Here is an 18,513-nt window from a genome sequence, read left to right on the forward strand (position 1 = left end):
TATGATAAAAAATCCAGTTTGGCCAAAGGTACTGACATATATATGGGGGATAGTGATAGAAAAGGATGAACAAGCAATTCAGGCTAGGTGCATTTACATTTCTCCAGAGCCTCAATTGCGAACCAATTCCAGTGGTTGGGAAACTATGGAAAGTTGAGCTATTTAGCACAGCAATAAAAGTCCTCAATAAATGAATCTCAAAATTCCTATGTAAGTTCTCAGCAAACAGCTTCCCTACCAGCACATTTATACAATTCTCTGATATCTAAACATACCATACTACTATTTGCTCATTCTCCAACATGCCATGTCATTTTATACCCCCTTGTCTTTCCTTTGCTTCTCATGTTCTGGATTGTTCTGTTGCCCCCAACTCGTCTATTAAATCTTGTTTATGCTTAAAATTTCAGCCTACGTACTACTTCCATGGTGTCCTTAACCCAAATCAGAAACTGTCCTTTTCCTCTCCCACAGCTGATTTGCTTCTGCCTTGCTTGGTTGATGTACATGGAGCTATTATTGGGAGACTGACAACAGCAATTCCCAACTCCCCTTTTTCTTCCTTTCCGCTTCCCACACAGGGGTTGGAAAAATGAAGTACTCATTTCTGCAGCCTTCATTCCAGGTACGTGTGGTCACATGGTACAATTCTGACATGCATGCAGGGCATTTATAGGGAAGCTTATGCTTTCTTATAGAAGATACAGGCACCAGAGAGTAGCTCTTTGCCTCTTGCTTGTGAGAAATGCTCACCTGTCTGAATTCAAATAACGGACTCAGAGACAGAAGTATGGCGACAATGAGACTTGTGATGTGGTCTTGCAAAAGCGGGTGTCCGGTGGAACAGGCTTACACGGAGCAGTGATCACAGGCTATTTATTCCTAGTGTGCAAGAATCCCTCCCCCGGTTCCTCATGGGCTGAGTACTATGGGGTTAACAGTTTCCCCCATACCCTGCCTAGGTCTTATTTTCTCCTATTGGGTTATTTTTAAAAATGGGAGGAGGCCTTTACTAGTTGTCTTTACCTCCCTTTGTCTAGTTGTGGTGGGTGGATCTTCCTGGAAAACCTGTTATTGGTCTTTGTTTTTATACCCTCTCTCCTCCTCCCTACATCCTGTTTGCCCTGGGCAAATTCAGTAACCAACTGGCCACATGCTGTCAGTTTTCTCTCAAATTTGACTATGCTGAAGGTGGATCACAGCGGCCTCTTTCCTACATTTCTCATTTCTGCTTTGAACACCGACATGATGCTCAGAGATGTGGCAGCTACTTTGTAGCCATGAGGTGGCAAGCACAAAGCCAGAACGCAGAAGCCAAGGGTGGCATAGCCAAGGGATGAAATGCTGTTGAAATACTGCATCTGACTAAGATTGCTCATCTACAGACTTCTTCCATGTGAGAAATTAAAATTATTTATTGCATGAGCCTCTGTTAATGGAATTTTCTGTTTCTTGCTGATGAAGGCATTCATAATGGATACAGTTTACTTGCTTATCTTTACCAGCAGATTATTAATGTTTGGTTCAACATACTTTAAATTCTTGGATGGAATATTTTAAATATCTTCATCTTCACATTTACTTTTTTTATTGCCTGAACTTTTAATAAATTCTGAATTGACTGAGTATGGTCTCATCCATCAATGTGATCAACTAAGAGGGAGAACAACATGTAAGCACTACTCAATGCTGTATTTTCTTTAAAGATATTCTGTGAAACCCGTTTTTAGGTTTTAACATTTTTCCTTGTTATAGTATCTAATCTGGACAAAGCCGAATGCAATGTTAGTGAGCCAATTTCCACATTACTTGGGTGAACTTTGGAAGAGAAGGCGTATTAGTCATTTGTTTTTGTAAGATATCACACAAGGAAGAGATAAACAACTGGGAGCAGTCAGGCAAATATAGCTGGACTTCTCATCATGTTTCACTATCACTCTTGCTTGGGCTGTTCCCCTGTAAATACAGCCAGGTAAGCATCTGCTTAAAGATCCACCCTGAAGTTATTTTCAGTAGTTCTGTCCCAATAAAGATTTCATTTAAAATCCTATCTAATAATAGACAAACATGGTAATTTACTGTACCTTTGACATGATTCCCATTGCCTAATCAGGGCGATATGCAAAATAACTGCCAACCAAGATGGCGGCCTGCAGCCAGGCAGCGGAAGCGAACAGGAGGCTTGCTTGCTCCAGTGCAGGAGGAGGCCAAGGTTCCCCGCCTGCCACGGCTGGGGTCTGAGCTTGCACTCTAAGCAACTATGTTTCAATCATAGAAGCCAAACAAACCAAGGTCTCAGAGCTGGAGCCAAGCCTCAGAGCTAAAGCTGGCTCTCAGCTCCAGTGACAGCCATAGAAGGTAAATTAAACCCAGAATAAAAAAAGAAAAAGAAAAATGGAGAGTTTGGGAGCTTCAGTCATCCGCCAGCCTGAAAACAGCCCTCAGCCCCTCACCCAGGCAGGCCAGGCACCCCAGTGGGGACCCCCACCCTGAAGGGGGTGTAACCAGCTGCAAACAGCCATCATCTGCTCATCCAGGCTGGCTAGGAACACAAGCGGGACCGCCACCCAAATCTAGGACACCCTTCAGGGCAAACCAGGCAGCCCCCACTCATGCACCACGCCTCTATCCTATATAGTAAAAGGGTATTATGCCTCCCAGCACCGGGATCAGCGGAGCTGCGAGGCCTCCTAGCACTGGGATCAGCGGAACAGCGAGGCCTCCCAGCACCGGGATCAGCTGAGCAGTGAGGCCTCACAGCCCCGGTGTCAAGTGGAGCCTCGAGGCCTCCCAGCACTGGGATCAGTGGAGCTGCAAGGCCTCCAGGTACAGTGCCCAAACCCACTGATCGCCCTGCAGCTCTGTGTGTGACAGGGGGCGGGGCCACAACCTCCCTATCCGCCCTGCTCTGTTCGTGACAGGGGAAGGTGCCCCAACCCCTTGATCGGCCCTGCTCTGTCTGTGACAGGGTGGAGTCGCAACCTCCCCATCAGCCCTGCCCTGAGTGTGACAGGGGGGAGTGCCCCAACCCCATGATCGGCCCTGCTCTGTGTGTGACAGGGGGCGGTACCCCAACTGCCCTGTCGGCTCTACTCTGTTCGTGATGGGGGGTGCTCCCGAACCCCCTGATAGGCCCTGCTCTGTGTGTGACAGGGTAAGAAGCCCCAACCCCCCTGATGGGCCCTGCTCTGTGCATGACAGGGTGCAGCGCCCCAACCCCATGATCAGCACTGCTCTGTGTGTGACAGGGGGTGATGCCACAATCTCCCAATCGACACTAACCTGAACATAACTGGCGGTGGCATCACAACCTCCTGATCCACACTGCTCTGTGCATGAAAGGGGGCAGCGCCCCAACTCCCCAATCGGCCCTGCTCTGAGCCCGACCAGGGGCTGCACCTAGGGATTGGGCCTGCCCTCTGCCACCTGGGAGCGGGCCTAAGCCAGCAGGTAATTATCTCCCAGGGGACCCAGACTATGAGAGGGCACAAGTGGGGCTGAGGGACACCCCCACTGCCAGTGCACAAATTTTTGTGCACCAGGCCTCTAGTTAGTAAATAATTGCTATGGCTGAATGGGAGAATTCAAAGCACTTACAGTCTCTGGAATTTATTTTGTAGAAGTCAGTGATCCAATACCAAATGATGGAACTGTCCAATATATTTTCTAACTTTGAGTAGTAGCATTAAAAATAGCTAGTCCAGCCCGGCCAGTGTGCTCAGTGGTTGAGGATCGTCCCATGCACCAAAAAGTCATCTCAGTTCCTGGTCAGAGCACATGCTTGAGTTGTGGACTCGATCCCCAGTGGGGGGCATGCAGGAGGCAGCTGATCAATGTTTCTCATTGAAGTTTCTATCTCTCCTTTTCTCATCCTCTCTCAAAAATCAATAAAACATATGTTTGAAAATATACAGTCTTTAAGAATGTAGACATAACATTATTTCCACAGAGGTTTCCCCCTTTATTTTCTAGGTATATGCAAAAATCAATGGTATAAGGTCAGTCAGTATGCATTAATCTCCTTAGAACGACCACCTAATTTTTTAACAATTCCTTAAGTATAGGATTTAAAGCACCACTTGCTTAAATATTGAATTAATGCAATGCTACTGCTCTTATATATAATAAGTATAAAATCTATACCAAAAACTAATGTTGCCTAGAAATGTTTCCTGAGAAAACATTTCTCTGATAAATGTGTTTGGAACTTAAGTAGTTTCTCAACTAGAATGAGAATGCCCTGGGGGGAATGTATCCAGCATTTTAAATGACAAGGAAAATCTCAGTGCCAGGCATATTTCTCTTTGCTTAACAAATAGCATACTTATGTGTCTATCTTTCACAGGAAGACAAAAGCTCTCTGAGTCAATTAGCTTTAAGACCTCACAGGTAAGAAAATCAAACCTAATTGAAATGCATTATGGCAATTCCATGACTGCTTATCTTGTCAGCATTAACTAGGATCTAACTGCTTGTTCTCCTAAAGGGCAGTGCACATTCGTGAATATGCAATGAAGCATCTAACAAAAAATCAGTGTGTCCTTGGGCATCACTGTGATTTCTCAGTGACAGTGAGGACAGGAAGATGAAGATTCACTATAGTAACACTTCATAACAATAAAACTCAGATGAAAAGGGTATCCTCAGCATTGATGTTAGATCCTTACATCTGATAGACACAAGTTTCTGAGCGAATACAATATTGACAAGAGGCTCTTCTGAAATAATATTTTTATGAGACATTATTACAAATTGATAGGTGCCTACAAACTATGATATACTCATCTTCATTTTGTTTGGATTTCATGTCAGAAGTTCAGTAACCATGTTCCAAATGTGAAATTTTTCAGGTCAATGGGGGGAAAAAGGAGACATATGTACTACTAAAGGGTGTCCCAAAATGCACGCAAGAAGTAATTTTGACAGAAAACACAGGTTTTTAATAAAAAATTGTAAGTTATTTATTGATTCATAAAGTATACAGTGTAGGGTTACATATAGAATAGCATATCAGGTAAATGGCCTCCACAGCACAAAAAACTGGTTTATCGTGTCACGAAAGCGAGCACCATTAACTGTTATTGCCTGAGCAGCCGCATTTTGGTCATGGGAAATTTCAACAAAAGAGTGGGTATGTGCCAGCAGAGCCATGGAGGCCATTTACCTGATATGCTACTTCATACATAACCCTATACTGCACATTTTATGAATCAATAAAAATTTACAATCTACACTAATAAAAGAGAAAAATGGTAATTGGCGTACGACGATACCCTTTTCATTGGCTAATCAGGGCTATATGCCAATTAACTGCCAACTATGATTGGCAGTTAACTGCCAACAAGATGGCGGTTAATTTGCATATGTAGGCACAATGCAGGGAGGCGAAAGGGAAAGCAGGAAGAAGCCCCCTGCCACTGACAGTGATCGGAATCCCAGGGGGGAGCTAAGAGATGGGGGGCAGGGCAAAGGCGGCCCTGGGGCTGCCTTTTCCCTGCCCCCCAGCCATGATCGGAGAATCAGGCGCCTTTGCCACCCTGGCCAGTGATAGCAGGAAGTAGGGGTGGAGCCAGCGATGGGAGCTGGACATGGTCGAAGCTGGCAGTCCCAGGAGCTAGGGGTCCCTTGTCTGGGCCTAAAGTGGAGCCCACAATCGCGGGGCCGCTGCAGCTGCGGGTCCCAGCTGCCCGAGCCGGACGCCTCAGCCAGAGGCGTTAGGCCTGGGCAGGGGCAGAGCCTGCAACCGCGGGGAGCTGGGGGTCCCCTGCCCAGGCCTGACACCTCTGCTGGAGGCCTCAGGCCTGGTCAAGAGGCCAATCTGGTGATTGGTGATCGGAGGGTGATGAGGGTCAGCTCCTCTGGCAGAGGCATCAGGCCTGGGCGGGGGGCTGAGCCGGGGATTGGGGGGATATGATGGTCCCCTTGCCCAGGCCTGAAGCCTGGGTCAGAGGCGTCAGGCTTAGGCAGGGGGTGGAGCAAGCTATCAGAGGGAGATGGGGGTCCCCTGCCCAGGCATGATTCCTGGGCCAGAGGCCTCAGGCCTGCGCGGGGGCCGGAGCCAGTGATCGGGGGGAGATGGGGGTCCCCTGTCCAAGCCTGACACCTCTGGCGGAGGCGTCAGGCCTGGGTAAGGGGCTGATCAGGTGATCAGAGGGTGATGGGGGTCTATGCCTCTGGCTGAGGCATCAGGCCTGGGCAAGGGGCAGAGCCAGCAATCGGAGGGGGCTGGGGGCAGAACCAGTGATGGGGGGAAATGAGGGTCCCCTGCCCAGGCCTGACACCTCTGTCATAGGCGTAAGGCCTGGGCAAGGGGCCAATACTGCGATTGGAGGGTGATGGGGGTCAACGCCTGAGGGCTCCCAGTATGTGAGAGGGGGCAGGCTGGGCTGAGGGACACTCCCCGCCCCCCACACACACACCCAGTGCACGAATTTCGTGCACCGGGCCCCTAGTTTTTAATTATAAACATGTGTTTTCTATCAAAAGTACTTCTTGTGTGAATTTTGGGACACCCTTTATTTGTAATACTTTAAACAATAAAATAAAATTTAAGAAAATAAAAAAGGGAAAATGAATATAGATATTATATTCATAGTCTGAAAGATTAAGTTGAAGTATTCATTTTCTAATAAACTTCGGTGGTTTTGGGGGGAGGAAAACACTCCTGCCAACAAAATGCTCAAAAATAAATGCTATAGCTGTTAAATAAGTGCCCCCAATCAAACAATACTGTTAGATAGAGGTTGACTTCCATGCAAAACACAGCAGAAATCTTAGCCTGTCAACCTGGGCAATTCTGGTCTCCAAGTCACTTTCCTTGCCTATTTCCAGATAATTGAAACAAATGTAGCTTGTACTGGATATTTAGGAGTATTAAGAGTAATACAAGCATTTATTGCACCCTTTGCATACACTAGTTCACTGACTTTCCCCTACCCCCATGCAGCAGGTTCCATTACCATGTCCACTCTGCCAATGAGGAAATAACAGATGAAGAGCAGAGAGGTCAAAGACTTGCACAAGGTCAGATAGCTGTAATCAGTGAACATAAGACCCAACTCTAGTGCCAGAGCATTAGCCATTACATTGCCCTGTGAAGGAGAGACTTTGCCTGATTCAAAAGCTGCAAATAAAGCAAAATTTTAATGGTTTCATTTAGCATTTACTAATATTTACATCAAGATTTTCTTGTTTCTAAGACATTACTTCGTTTTAGCATTTTAGCTTACTTTACTTCAGTCAAGAACCTTTAAGATGCATTGTTCAAATGCTAGGGATTGTCAAAAAGATCTCTTTGTCTTTCTACTGTGTTTAAAGACAGTTTAAAATTCTGCTTTTTCTCTTCACCAGTTGACCTTCTTGACACCTTTCTTCTCTTCTTCTTTCCAATTAAGGAAGCCACAAAATCCCAGAGCTGTCAGATTGAAAGAGGAGCTCACAGTACTGTGAGATGTTGTTCTAAGTGTGGATACAAGTGCACAAGAGACCAGGCAGTAGAGCGAGTGAAAGAAACATTTCAGTAATGCATAAAGCATCACCACGGGCACCCACATTACCCTCCAAAGGCAGGCATTACAGGTACATCAATGTAAGTTTTCTGGAAAGCTTTCATGAAACATTAACACTGACTTACTACTCCAGATGGACTCCTTATGAAAGTGAGTGATTCTCTAAGGTGCTGTAAAAAAAGGGAGAAGGAAAAATCTATCGGCCAACTCCATTTAGTCCCCCAAAGAGTAGGTTTATTTTGCTGCTGCGTGATCACCTCTAATAATATTGCAGCACTTTTAGAAAGGATGGATATGATTTCCCTAACCGACATCTCCCATCTGAGAAAGTGCAATAACAATTAACTATTAATGACAAGAAGAAAATAAGCTTTCTTTTCCCTTGGCAATCTGTCACAATGAACTCAGTAGCTTTAGAATCAATTCTGTGTGTTTTCTGTCAGAAGGATATTTATCTTAGGGGGAAGAGAAGCATGCCCTTCAGAAAAGTGCTCTTCTTATAGATAAAACTAAATGGGTTTTGCATTATTATTGCTGATGTGCTTCCATTTTCATAAATCATGGACAGATTTAAAATTTAACTGAATAACCCTATCTGGTTTGTCTTAGTGGATAGAGCGTCGGCCTGCGGACAGAAGAGTCCCAGGTTAGATTCTGGTCAAGGGCATGTACCTTGGTTGCGGGCACATACCCAGTAGGAGGTGTGCAGGAGGCAGCTGATCGATGTTTCTCTCTCATCGATGTTTCTGACTCTCTATTCTTCTCCCTTCTTCTCTGTAAAAAAATCAATAAAATATATTTTAAAAAAAGAACGAACAACACGAGCCCTGCCCTCCAAGATCTAATAACTTAGTTTCCTTATGATTGCTAGGGCTGAAACAATTTTGCAAATGTTTGACAGATACATATACACATATGTAGGTTTTAGCTGTGTCTTTCTTATATCCTTACCATATGAAATTACAGCTAATTTAGAAAAATGCTCTTTCCAGAGTTTTCTTTATCTTCTCAATGTGTGAAATCATTTTCTAGGAGCAGGTGGTGGGTGGCAATGCTTGTGGTAAAAATAGTTTTCTGTTAAGTCACCTCTTTGATTCATCATTCCTTATCACTAACACAAATGTTCCCTGAAGCTTCTTATCTAAAATTTTATGACAAGTAAAACTGTAACAGTCATGCAATGGTGCACAAATATTTACAAACAAATATGGAATGAAGGAGCACTTCCCAAGAAAAATGACCTTTGTGTAGGTGTATATGAAAATGAATGAGCATGTCTCAAATAAAAAGACCTTTAAACAAGTCTCTGTGTAGTATAATAGTCATCACCATAAATCAATAACCTGAAACAGATAACAAAGCAGAAAGTAGCTCATACTTGATGTACTGAAAATCATGGGACAAGAACCTCAAGGGGGTATACAAGATGATCCAATGAAGTCAAGACAGAAATTGTTAGAATTTTTATTTATATTTATTTTTACATCATTCTTTAGGATATTTTTTGGCATTTTTTGGGGGGAGGGATAAGTTTCATAATGAATATAAAATATGAGTACACTAGTAGATATTTGTTATATAAGTAAGCTAGCATATACACATTAGGGAATACAACAATTTTTTAAACTTTGGGTGTATGACCAGAAAACATTTGGAGAGCACAGACATAGTTAAGTTATTTTAGAATGTCATTTTAAACAGAACCCCTTTTTCATAGAAACTTATGTAAGACACCAAAACTAAAAGGTAATATTTATTTTTAAAAATTTAAACAAAAACTATTTTTGACATAAACACTGTTTTTCAATTTCCAAGTTATAATCTCTGAGTTTTACAAAATCAATCAAGAAATGTATGATGCATATTTGATTATGAATAGGTATAGTGTTATCATTATAATTAGTTAGTTAATATTAATAATAGGAAGAGAGCAAAGATGAGGACAAGCATTATAATCATGGTCATCTGTGTAGCTTCACCAGAAAGCTACAGCTTTATATTCCCCAGGGAGCCACTGGCCCATTCCTTGCAGATCACTGGGGGAAGGGCTAGAACAAAAAGGGAAATAGGCACATGGCAGTAGAAGTCAGAGTGATGCAGGGGAGGTGCTTGCCCATCAGTCTAGCCTGGGTTACAATGGACTGACTAGGGGTTGGACCCCCTCAGAAGTGTGCAAAAGCTTTGGTTAAAATGGCCAACAGAGCTTTCTCTCTCGCTGGCTCTTGTTCACTTTTGCTCGCCCTTGTTCTGTGACCCACACTCGCTTGTGCACTCGCCCTTTCTCTCTCCATAGCAATGTGGCCTTAAGTAGCCTCATGGCCCAAGGCTGTGCAAACCCCACACATAATGGACTGCGGCTGGGAACAAGCTAAGCTAGCCAGAGGCTGGATTGGACTGGACTTTAATATGAGGCAGAAACGATGAGCAGTGGCTTTGATTCTGGCCATGCTGAAGACAAGATTGGACTTCTTCCATGGTAGGATGGACAGAGATGGGACCTGGGAGTGGCACACCCTTAATTTTACATCATCAGTAAAGCTTTCCGTGAAACCCCATCCTCCTGTGGGGGCCTCAGGAAATTCCTTTTCTCATGGCACCCCAAGGACTCCACTTCCACCGATAACAGAAGTATTTCATTAGTTTCAGCTCCTGGATTTATTTCTATGGATTTTGCAATACTCATAGATAAGTCACTATGAATGATCACAGTTGATTAACATCTTATCTTATCCCGAACAGTGCTATAGTACTTCCTCATTACTACTAGTACTGCTAAGTGGATGTGATACTTTTAATTCAATAGAGGGAGCAGGAGAAACCTTAAGTTCCACATGAAAATGAATCCAGCAGGCTGCACATATTATGAGCTTGTGGGGTGCAATGTGTCAAAATTTAGCATATGTACTTATTTTTTAAAAATAATTTAATATGTTTAAAGTATCTGAAAAACAATGTAAAAATAAAATATTCATAGACCTTCTGTTCTAGTGTTCCAAGTAAAACAAAAAGAATCATAAGCCTGCAGGTTTCCTTCCTTCCTTTCTTTCTTTCTTTTTTCTTTCTTTCTTTCTTTCTTTCTTTCTTTCTTTCTTTCTTTCTTTCTTTCTTTCTTTCTTTCTTTCTTTCTTTCTTTCTTTCTTTCTCTCTCTCTCTCTCTCTCTCTCTCTCTCTCTCTCTCTCTCTCTCTCTCTCTTTCTTTCTTTCTTTCTTTCTTCCTTTTGCTGTAAAGGACATTGTAAGGCTGTTTGTCCATGAATTAGGTCTATATGATAGGTAATAGTAGCAATGGTAGTTTTATGATATTAATAATCATTCTATCATCGCTTCTCGGCCTTTTGGCTAAGATCAAGTGTAGTATCTGTTTTTATCAGTTTAATAATCATTCTATGAGTGAGAAAGGGAATATTCTTTAAGGACCATACACTGAACTATTTAGGGGTAAAGAGTCAACATGTCTGCAATTTATTCTCAATGACTCAAAAAATTTAATATATTTTGTTGGCTTCTAAAGCTTAACGATGATGAATTACCTTCTCAAGGAATAACCATCAGCATTACTCTATTCTATTGTATAGGTACACAGTGAGGCTCAATAGGCTGAAGAAAGATTGAGAGTGCCTCCAAAGGAAATGCCAGTTCAGAATGATTGGTTCAAGCCGGGCTGTTGTTCATACAGTATCACATCTACTAAGAAAGGAGATGTGTGTATTTCTGGAGATATATTTGTCAACAAGAGATATATTTGACATACACATACCTTAACGTGTCACCCAATATATTTGCTCTAAATCATTTATAGCTGTCTGGAATTATCTTTTCTTGTTAGTTTAATGTATTTAATTATGTTTCATCACCCACGAGAATGTGAATTTGTGAGATGGGACACACAAAACTATCTCGATATCTATTTATCTATCATCTATCTAGAAAGGGATAAGGAGAGGGAAAGAGAATGCAAGAGAGAGGAAAGGAGGGAGGGAGAGAGTGAAGAGAGGATGACAAAGCCAATGTTAAGTATTAATAGGGGAAACTAGGTGAAGGATATATGATAGTACTATTCTTGTCCTTCTTAGGTAGCCTGACATTATTTGTAAATAAAGTTACAAATGAAGATTGAAATCGATAATCTGGAAGGGAGCTATATAGAATAAGGCTGATATGGTTTAAGATTTTGGAGTTTCTCTACTTATACAGTGATTTTAGTTGTAGTTGGTTCATAGCTCTCATGTTGTCTTGGAGGCCTATTTCATTCTACCTTATAAATAGTCTATTGATAATCTATATCAAATTGCCTGAAAGGTAACAAATATTAAATAAATTTTAAGGTATTTATATTAAATATATTTTCAGAAAAGAAAATAATAATAATAATGAAAATACCCTACTGATCTCTATACTAAAATAAATCATGGCAAACAATTTTAGATAATTTGTCCTTTTTTTACTTTTGAATGAGAGAGATGTTAAGGGCCTTATTGAAGCTTATAATTCAACAAACAAATTGAATAAGATAGCTCTGTAGTGAATACACAAGTAAGGAAGCATGAACCCTGACATTAAGGAGCTCACAGTCTTCTACAGAAAAGGAAGAATAAATCCCAGCAACAAAACAGAGCGGGTAACTATTAAGGAACCAGCTCTGGATAGTTGACCTCTCCAAATCACTTTTAAGTGCGATAGAGATGCCGTATAGCCTCAGAGGCCATCCCCAGAACACTGCCACCCAGAGGCTGACCCACAAACTGACTCTTTGCTAAACACAAAATAAGGCAGTCTGGGAAACAAATACGGTCTGCTTTAAAATAAGGACTGTGGTTTACAACACAGAGGAACAGTGTTTCGCAGGGAAATTCAACACTCTCCTGAATACCTGGCAGGACTGAAGGTGAGCCAGACTGAAGAATAGAAGAACTGAAGGACCTTCACTACTACAATTTTTTTTTTCTTTTTTCACCTTTTAACTAAGAAACCAATTTTTTTTCCTTTTTTTTCTTTTTTCTTTTTTTTCTTTCTTTCTTCTTTTTCCATCACCTGATTTTACCCTTTTAATTACTAACTTTTTATTTTTAACCAGTATTATTACTGCTACGATTTTACCATTTTTTAAAGTGCCATTTTATTTTCTCTTTATTTTTTTTTGGGATTAGTGTTCTCCATCCTATTTTCATCATTATATTATTGGTTGTTTCTAGTTTGCATCCATCTCCAGGGAGCTGTTGCTGGAATTTGTTGGGATTAGTGGCGGTTCTATAGGAGTATTCTCCTCATATAAAAAGTCTCTTCCCCTCTTCCACTTCATTCTCTCTTTTTGCTCTTTTTTTTCTTTTCTTTTCTCGCTTTTATTTTCCCCCCTCCTTTTTCCCAATTTCATTTTTGCACTCCTTTTTTTGGTCCCTACTTTTGTTTTCTTTTTTCTCTTTTATCTTCCTTCTTCCTTATCCCCTAATTCTCTTAATTCAGGCGGTCACTTTTATTTGGGGTTATTAATATCGTGAATATATTTGTGTTTAGTGCCTGGTACGTGGTGCCTTGTTGTGTTGCATTTTGTGCCTTTAAATCAACGCAGCAGATCCAAGCAACAGCAGCCTCCTGAGCACCACACCCTCTGCTGAGGAACAGCAGCTGTACGTTAAACCTCACCCCACCAGCCAGAAGAGCCACCACAGCTGTGAACAGGACCCACAAGAGGAGCTGCTGCCAACTGAAGAGCAGCTGCTACCGCAACCGTCCGAAGAGCAACCACAGACCAAGGAGACACTGCCACCCAGGGAGCAGCCACTGAATGACTCAACGTCTAGATATGTCAGTGAGATCAAACATGGGTAGACAAAGAAACCCCCAAAGGAAAGAGAAGGAGGAATCTGCAGAAAAGCAGCTAAGTAATACAGAGGCATGCAACATGACAGAAAAAGAATCCAGAATAAGGGTCCTAGAGTGCATAAACCGGATGGAGGAAAAAATCGACAACCTCTGCAAGAAGCAAGAAGAAACAGATGAAAAAATCAATAACATATGGAGAAGCTAGAAGAAACAGATGAAAAAATCAACAACTTAAGTAAGACCCAAGAAGAAATGAAGAGTGATATAGCTGCAATGAAAAACACCATTGAAAGTATCAACAGTAGACTAGGAGAAGCGGAGGACCGAATTAGTGAATTAGAAGACAAGGAAGCAAAACACACCCAAACTGTACTGCAATTGGAGAAAAAAATTAAAAGACAGGAGGAAAGCCTAAGGGAGCTTTGGGACAACATGAAACGAAACAACATACAAATAATAGAGATACCAGAACAACAGAAAGAGGAACAAGGATTAGAAAACATATTCGAAGAAATAATATCAGAAAACTTCCCTGAGGTGGGGAAGAAAAAAGTCACACAAGCCCAGAGACTCCCAAACAAGGTGAACCCAAAAAGACCCACACCAAGACACATCATAATTACCATGGCAAATGTTCAGGACAAAGAGAGAATCTTACAGGCTGCAAGAGAGAGATGGAAAGTTACATACAAGGGATCTCCCATTAGATTATCAAATGATTTCTCAACAGAAACACATCAGGCCAGAAAAGAATGGATGGAAATTTACAAAGTGATGCAAAGCAAAGGACTGAATCCAAGAATACTCTATCCAGCAAGGCTATCATTCAAACTTGAAGGGGAAATAAGAAGCTTCACAGACAAAAAAAGGCTAAGGGAGTTTATCACCACCAAGCCAGCAATGCAAGGAATGCTAAAGGGTCTGGTGTAAAAAGAAGAAATAAAAAGTTCAGAAAGAAAACAGCCACACTAAAAAAGAAATGGCTACAAACAAGTACCTTTCAATAATAACTTTAAACGTAAACGGACTAAATGCTCCAACCAAAAGACATCGAGTGGCTGAAGGGATAAAAAAACATGACCCATACATCTGCTGTCTACAAGAAACCCACCTCATTAGAAGGTTCTCTCATAGACTGAAAGTGAAAGGATGGAAAAATATCTTTCAGACAAATGGAAAGGAAAAGAAAGCTGGGGTAGCAATACTTATATCGGACAAAATAGACCTCAAAGTGAAGGCCATAACAAGAGATAAGGAAGGCCACTTCATAATACTAAAGGGATCAGTACAACAAGAAGATATAACCCTGGTAAACATATATGCACCCAATGCAGGAGCACCCAAATTCATAAAAAATCTCCTGGAAGATATCAAAGGAGAGATTGACAACAATACGATCATAGTAGGAGACTTTAATACACCACTGACAGCACTGGATAATCCCTCTAGACAAACAATCAGCAAAGATACAGCAATCCTAAATGGCTCACTAGATCAGATGGACTTAATAAACATCTTCAGAACACTTCACCCCAAAGCCACAGAATATACATTCTACTCAAATGCTCATAAGACATATTCGAAAATAGACTATATATTGGGTCACAAGCAAAGTATCCCCAAATTCAAGAAGATTGAAATCATAAAAAGCATCTTCGCAGACCTTGATGGCATAATATTAGAAATAAACTACAATAAAAACAACCCAAATACTCAAACACCTGGAAGCTGAATAGCATGCTATTAAATATTGATTGGATTACCAATGAGATCAAAGAAGAAATTAAAAACATCCTGGAAACTAATGACAATGAAAACACAACAATCTAAAACCTATGGGACGCAATGAAAGCAGTCCTGAGAGGGAAGTTTATAGCTCTACAGGCCTACCTCAAAAAAAAAGAAAAAATGGTAGTAAATCATCTAACTCTACAACTCAAAGAATTAGAAAGACAGCAAAAAGAAAACCCCAGAGTGAGCAGAAGGAAGGAGATAATAAAGATTAGAGCAGAAATAAATGACATAGAGACCAAAAAAACAATACAGAAAATCAATGAAACCAAGAGCTGGTTCTTTGAAAGGATAAACAAGATTGACAAACCTCTAGCCAGACTCACCAAGAAGCAAAGAGAGAGGACCCAAATAAACAAAATCAGAAAAGATAGAGGCGAAATAACAACAGACCCCAGAGAAATACAAATGATTGTTAAAAAATACTATGGACAGCTCTACTCCAACAAACTAGACAACCTGGAGGAAATGGACAAATTCCTAGAAAAATACAACATTCCAAAACTCAATCAGGAAGAATCTAAAAATCTCAATAGGCCAATAACTATGGAAGAAATTGAAGCAGTCATCAAAAAGCTTCCATCAAACAAAAGCCCAGGACCAGAAGGCTTCACAGGGGAGTTTTACCAAACATTCAAGGAAGAACTAAAACCTATCCTCCTCAGACTACTACAAAAAATTCAAGAGGAAGGAACACTTCCAAGCTCATTCTATGAAGCCAGCATCACCCTAATACCAAAACCAGGTAAAGACAACACAATGAAAGAGAACTACAGGCCAATATCCCTCATGAACATAGATGCCAAAATCCTCAACAAAATCTTAGCAAATCGGATCCAGCAGTACATCAGAAAGATCATACACCATGACCAAGTAGGATTTATCCCAGGGATGCAAGGATGGTACAATATCCGCAAATCAATAAACGTGATACATCACATAAACAAATTGAAAGAAAAAAACCACATGGTCATATCAATTGATGCAGAAAAAGCATTTGACAAAATCCAACACCCATTTTTGATAAAAACTCTCAGCAAGGTGGGAATTGAAGGATCATACCAAACATAATAAAAGCCATATATGACAAACCCACAGCCAACATCATACTCAATGGACAAAAACTAACAGCATTTCCCCTAAGAACAGGAACAAGACAGGGATGCCCCCTCTCACCACTCCTGTTCAACATAGTACTGGAAGTGTTAGCCATTGCAATTAGGCAAGAAGAAGAAATAAAAGGCATCCAAATTGGAAAAGAGGAAGTAAAACTGTCCTTATTTGCAGATGACATGATATTATACATACAAAACCCTAGAGACTCCATCAAAAAGCTACTAGACTTAATACATGAATTTGGCAATGTAGCAGGATACAAAATTAACCCCAAGAAATCTGAGGCATTTCTATACACCAATACTGAACTTTCAGAAAGAGAGATTATAAAAACAACCCCGTTTACCATCGCACTAAAAAAATTAAGCTACCTAGGAATAAACTTAACTAAAGAGGTAAAAGACCTCTACTCAGAAAACTACAGGACGTTGAAAAAAGATATAGAGGAAGACATAAACAGATGGAAGAACATACTGTGTTCATAGATTGGTAGAATCAACATCATTAAAATGTCCATACTACCCAAAGCAATCTATAAATTCAACGCACTTCCCATTAAAATACCAATGGCATACTTCACAGATCTAGAACGAACTCTCCAAAAATTCATCTGGAATAAAAAAAGACCCCAAATAGCTCAGCAATCCTGAAAAAGAACAAAGTAGGTGGGATCTCAATACCAGATATCAAGATGTATTACAAAGCCACTGTTCTCAAAACTGCCTGGTACTGGCACAAGAACAGGCATATAGATCAATGGCATAGAATAGAGAGCCCAGAAATCGGCCCGAACCAATATGCTCAATTAATATTTGACAAAGGAGGCAAGAACATACAATGGAGCCAAGATAGTCTCTTCAATAAATGGTGTTGGGAAAATTGGACGGATATATGTAAGAAAATGAAACTAAACCACCAACTTACACCATAAACAAAAATAAACTCAAAATGGATAAATGACTTAAATGTATGACAGGAAACCATAAAAATTCTAGAAGAATCCGAAGGCAACAAAATCTCAGACATATGCCGAATCAATTTCTTCACTGATACAGCTCCTTGTGCACTTGAAACTAAAGAGAAAATGAACAAATGTTACTACATCAAAATAAAAAGCTTCTGCACAGCAAAAGAAACCATCAACAAAACAATGAGAAAACCCACTGTGTGGGAAAATATATTTGCCAATGTCATATCTGATAAGGGCCTAATCTCCAAAATTTATAGGGAACTCATACAATTTAACAAAAGGAAGATAAACAATCCAATCAAAAAATGGGCAAAGGACCTAAACAGACACCTTTCAAAAGAGGACATTCAGAAAGCCAAGAGACATATGAAAACATGCTCAAAGTCACTAATCATCCGAGAGATGCAAATCAAAACAACAATGAGGTACCATCTCACACCTGTCAGACTGGGTATCATCAACAAATCAACAAACGACAAGTGCTGGAGAGGATGTGGAGAAAAAGGAACACTTGTGCACTGCTGGTGGGAATGCAGACTGGTGCAGCCACTATGAAAAACAGTATGGAGTTTCCTCAAAAAACTGAAAATGGAACTCCCATTTGACCCTGTGATCCCACTTCTAGGAATATATCCCAAGAAACCAGAAACACCAGTCAGAAAGGATATATGCACCTGTATGTTCAGAGCAGCACAATTCACCATAGCTAAGATCTGGAAACAGCCTAAGTGCCCATCAGTAGATGAATGGATTAGAAAACTGTCGTACATCTACACGATGGAATACTATGCTGCTCTAAAAAGGAAGGAACTCTTACCATTTGCAACGGCATGGATGGAACTGGAGAGCATTATGCTAAGTGAAATAAGCCAGTCAATGAAGGAAAAATACCACATGATCTCACTCATTCATGGATAATAGAGACCATTATAAACTTTTGAACAATAATAGATACAGAGGCAGAGCTGCCTCAAACAGATTGTCAAACTGCAGCGGGAAGGCTGGGGAGGGTTGGGGGGCAGGAGGGAGCGGGGTAAGAGATCAACCAAAGGACTTGTATGCATGCATATAAGCATAACCAATGGACATAAGACACTGGGGGATAGGGGAGGCTAGGGGACTGTCTAGGGCGGGGGGGGGGGGGATAAAAAAAATTAAAAAAAGAAAAGAAAAGGAAGAATAAATAGAAAAAACTAGGCATTGGCCAATATATTTTAAAAAATATTTATGGTCAGGGTCATAAGGAGAGTCATAATCACAACTAAGTTTTGCCAATGAGCTATGATTTAAGGGGCTGCTGATAATCTC

At 40.9% G+C, this 18,513-nt stretch overlaps 1 protein-coding gene and 1 pseudogene across 5 annotated transcripts in view; one reads left to right on the forward strand and one right to left on the reverse strand.

Moving 5' to 3' along the window:
* Positions 1-18,513, reverse strand: part of LOC132227933 (receptor-type tyrosine-protein phosphatase R) — a 257,258-nt gene that overhangs the window by 158,926 nt on the left and 79,819 nt on the right. The gene's annotated exons all lie outside the window — the stretch shown is intronic.
* Positions 10,828-10,994, forward strand: LOC132229098 (U2 spliceosomal RNA; annotated as a pseudogene).

Source organism: Myotis daubentonii, chromosome 2 (genome assembly GCF_963259705.1).
Source record: "Myotis daubentonii chromosome 2, mMyoDau2.1, whole genome shotgun sequence".
Classification (NCBI taxonomy): domain Eukaryota; kingdom Metazoa; phylum Chordata; class Mammalia; order Chiroptera; family Vespertilionidae; genus Myotis; species Myotis daubentonii.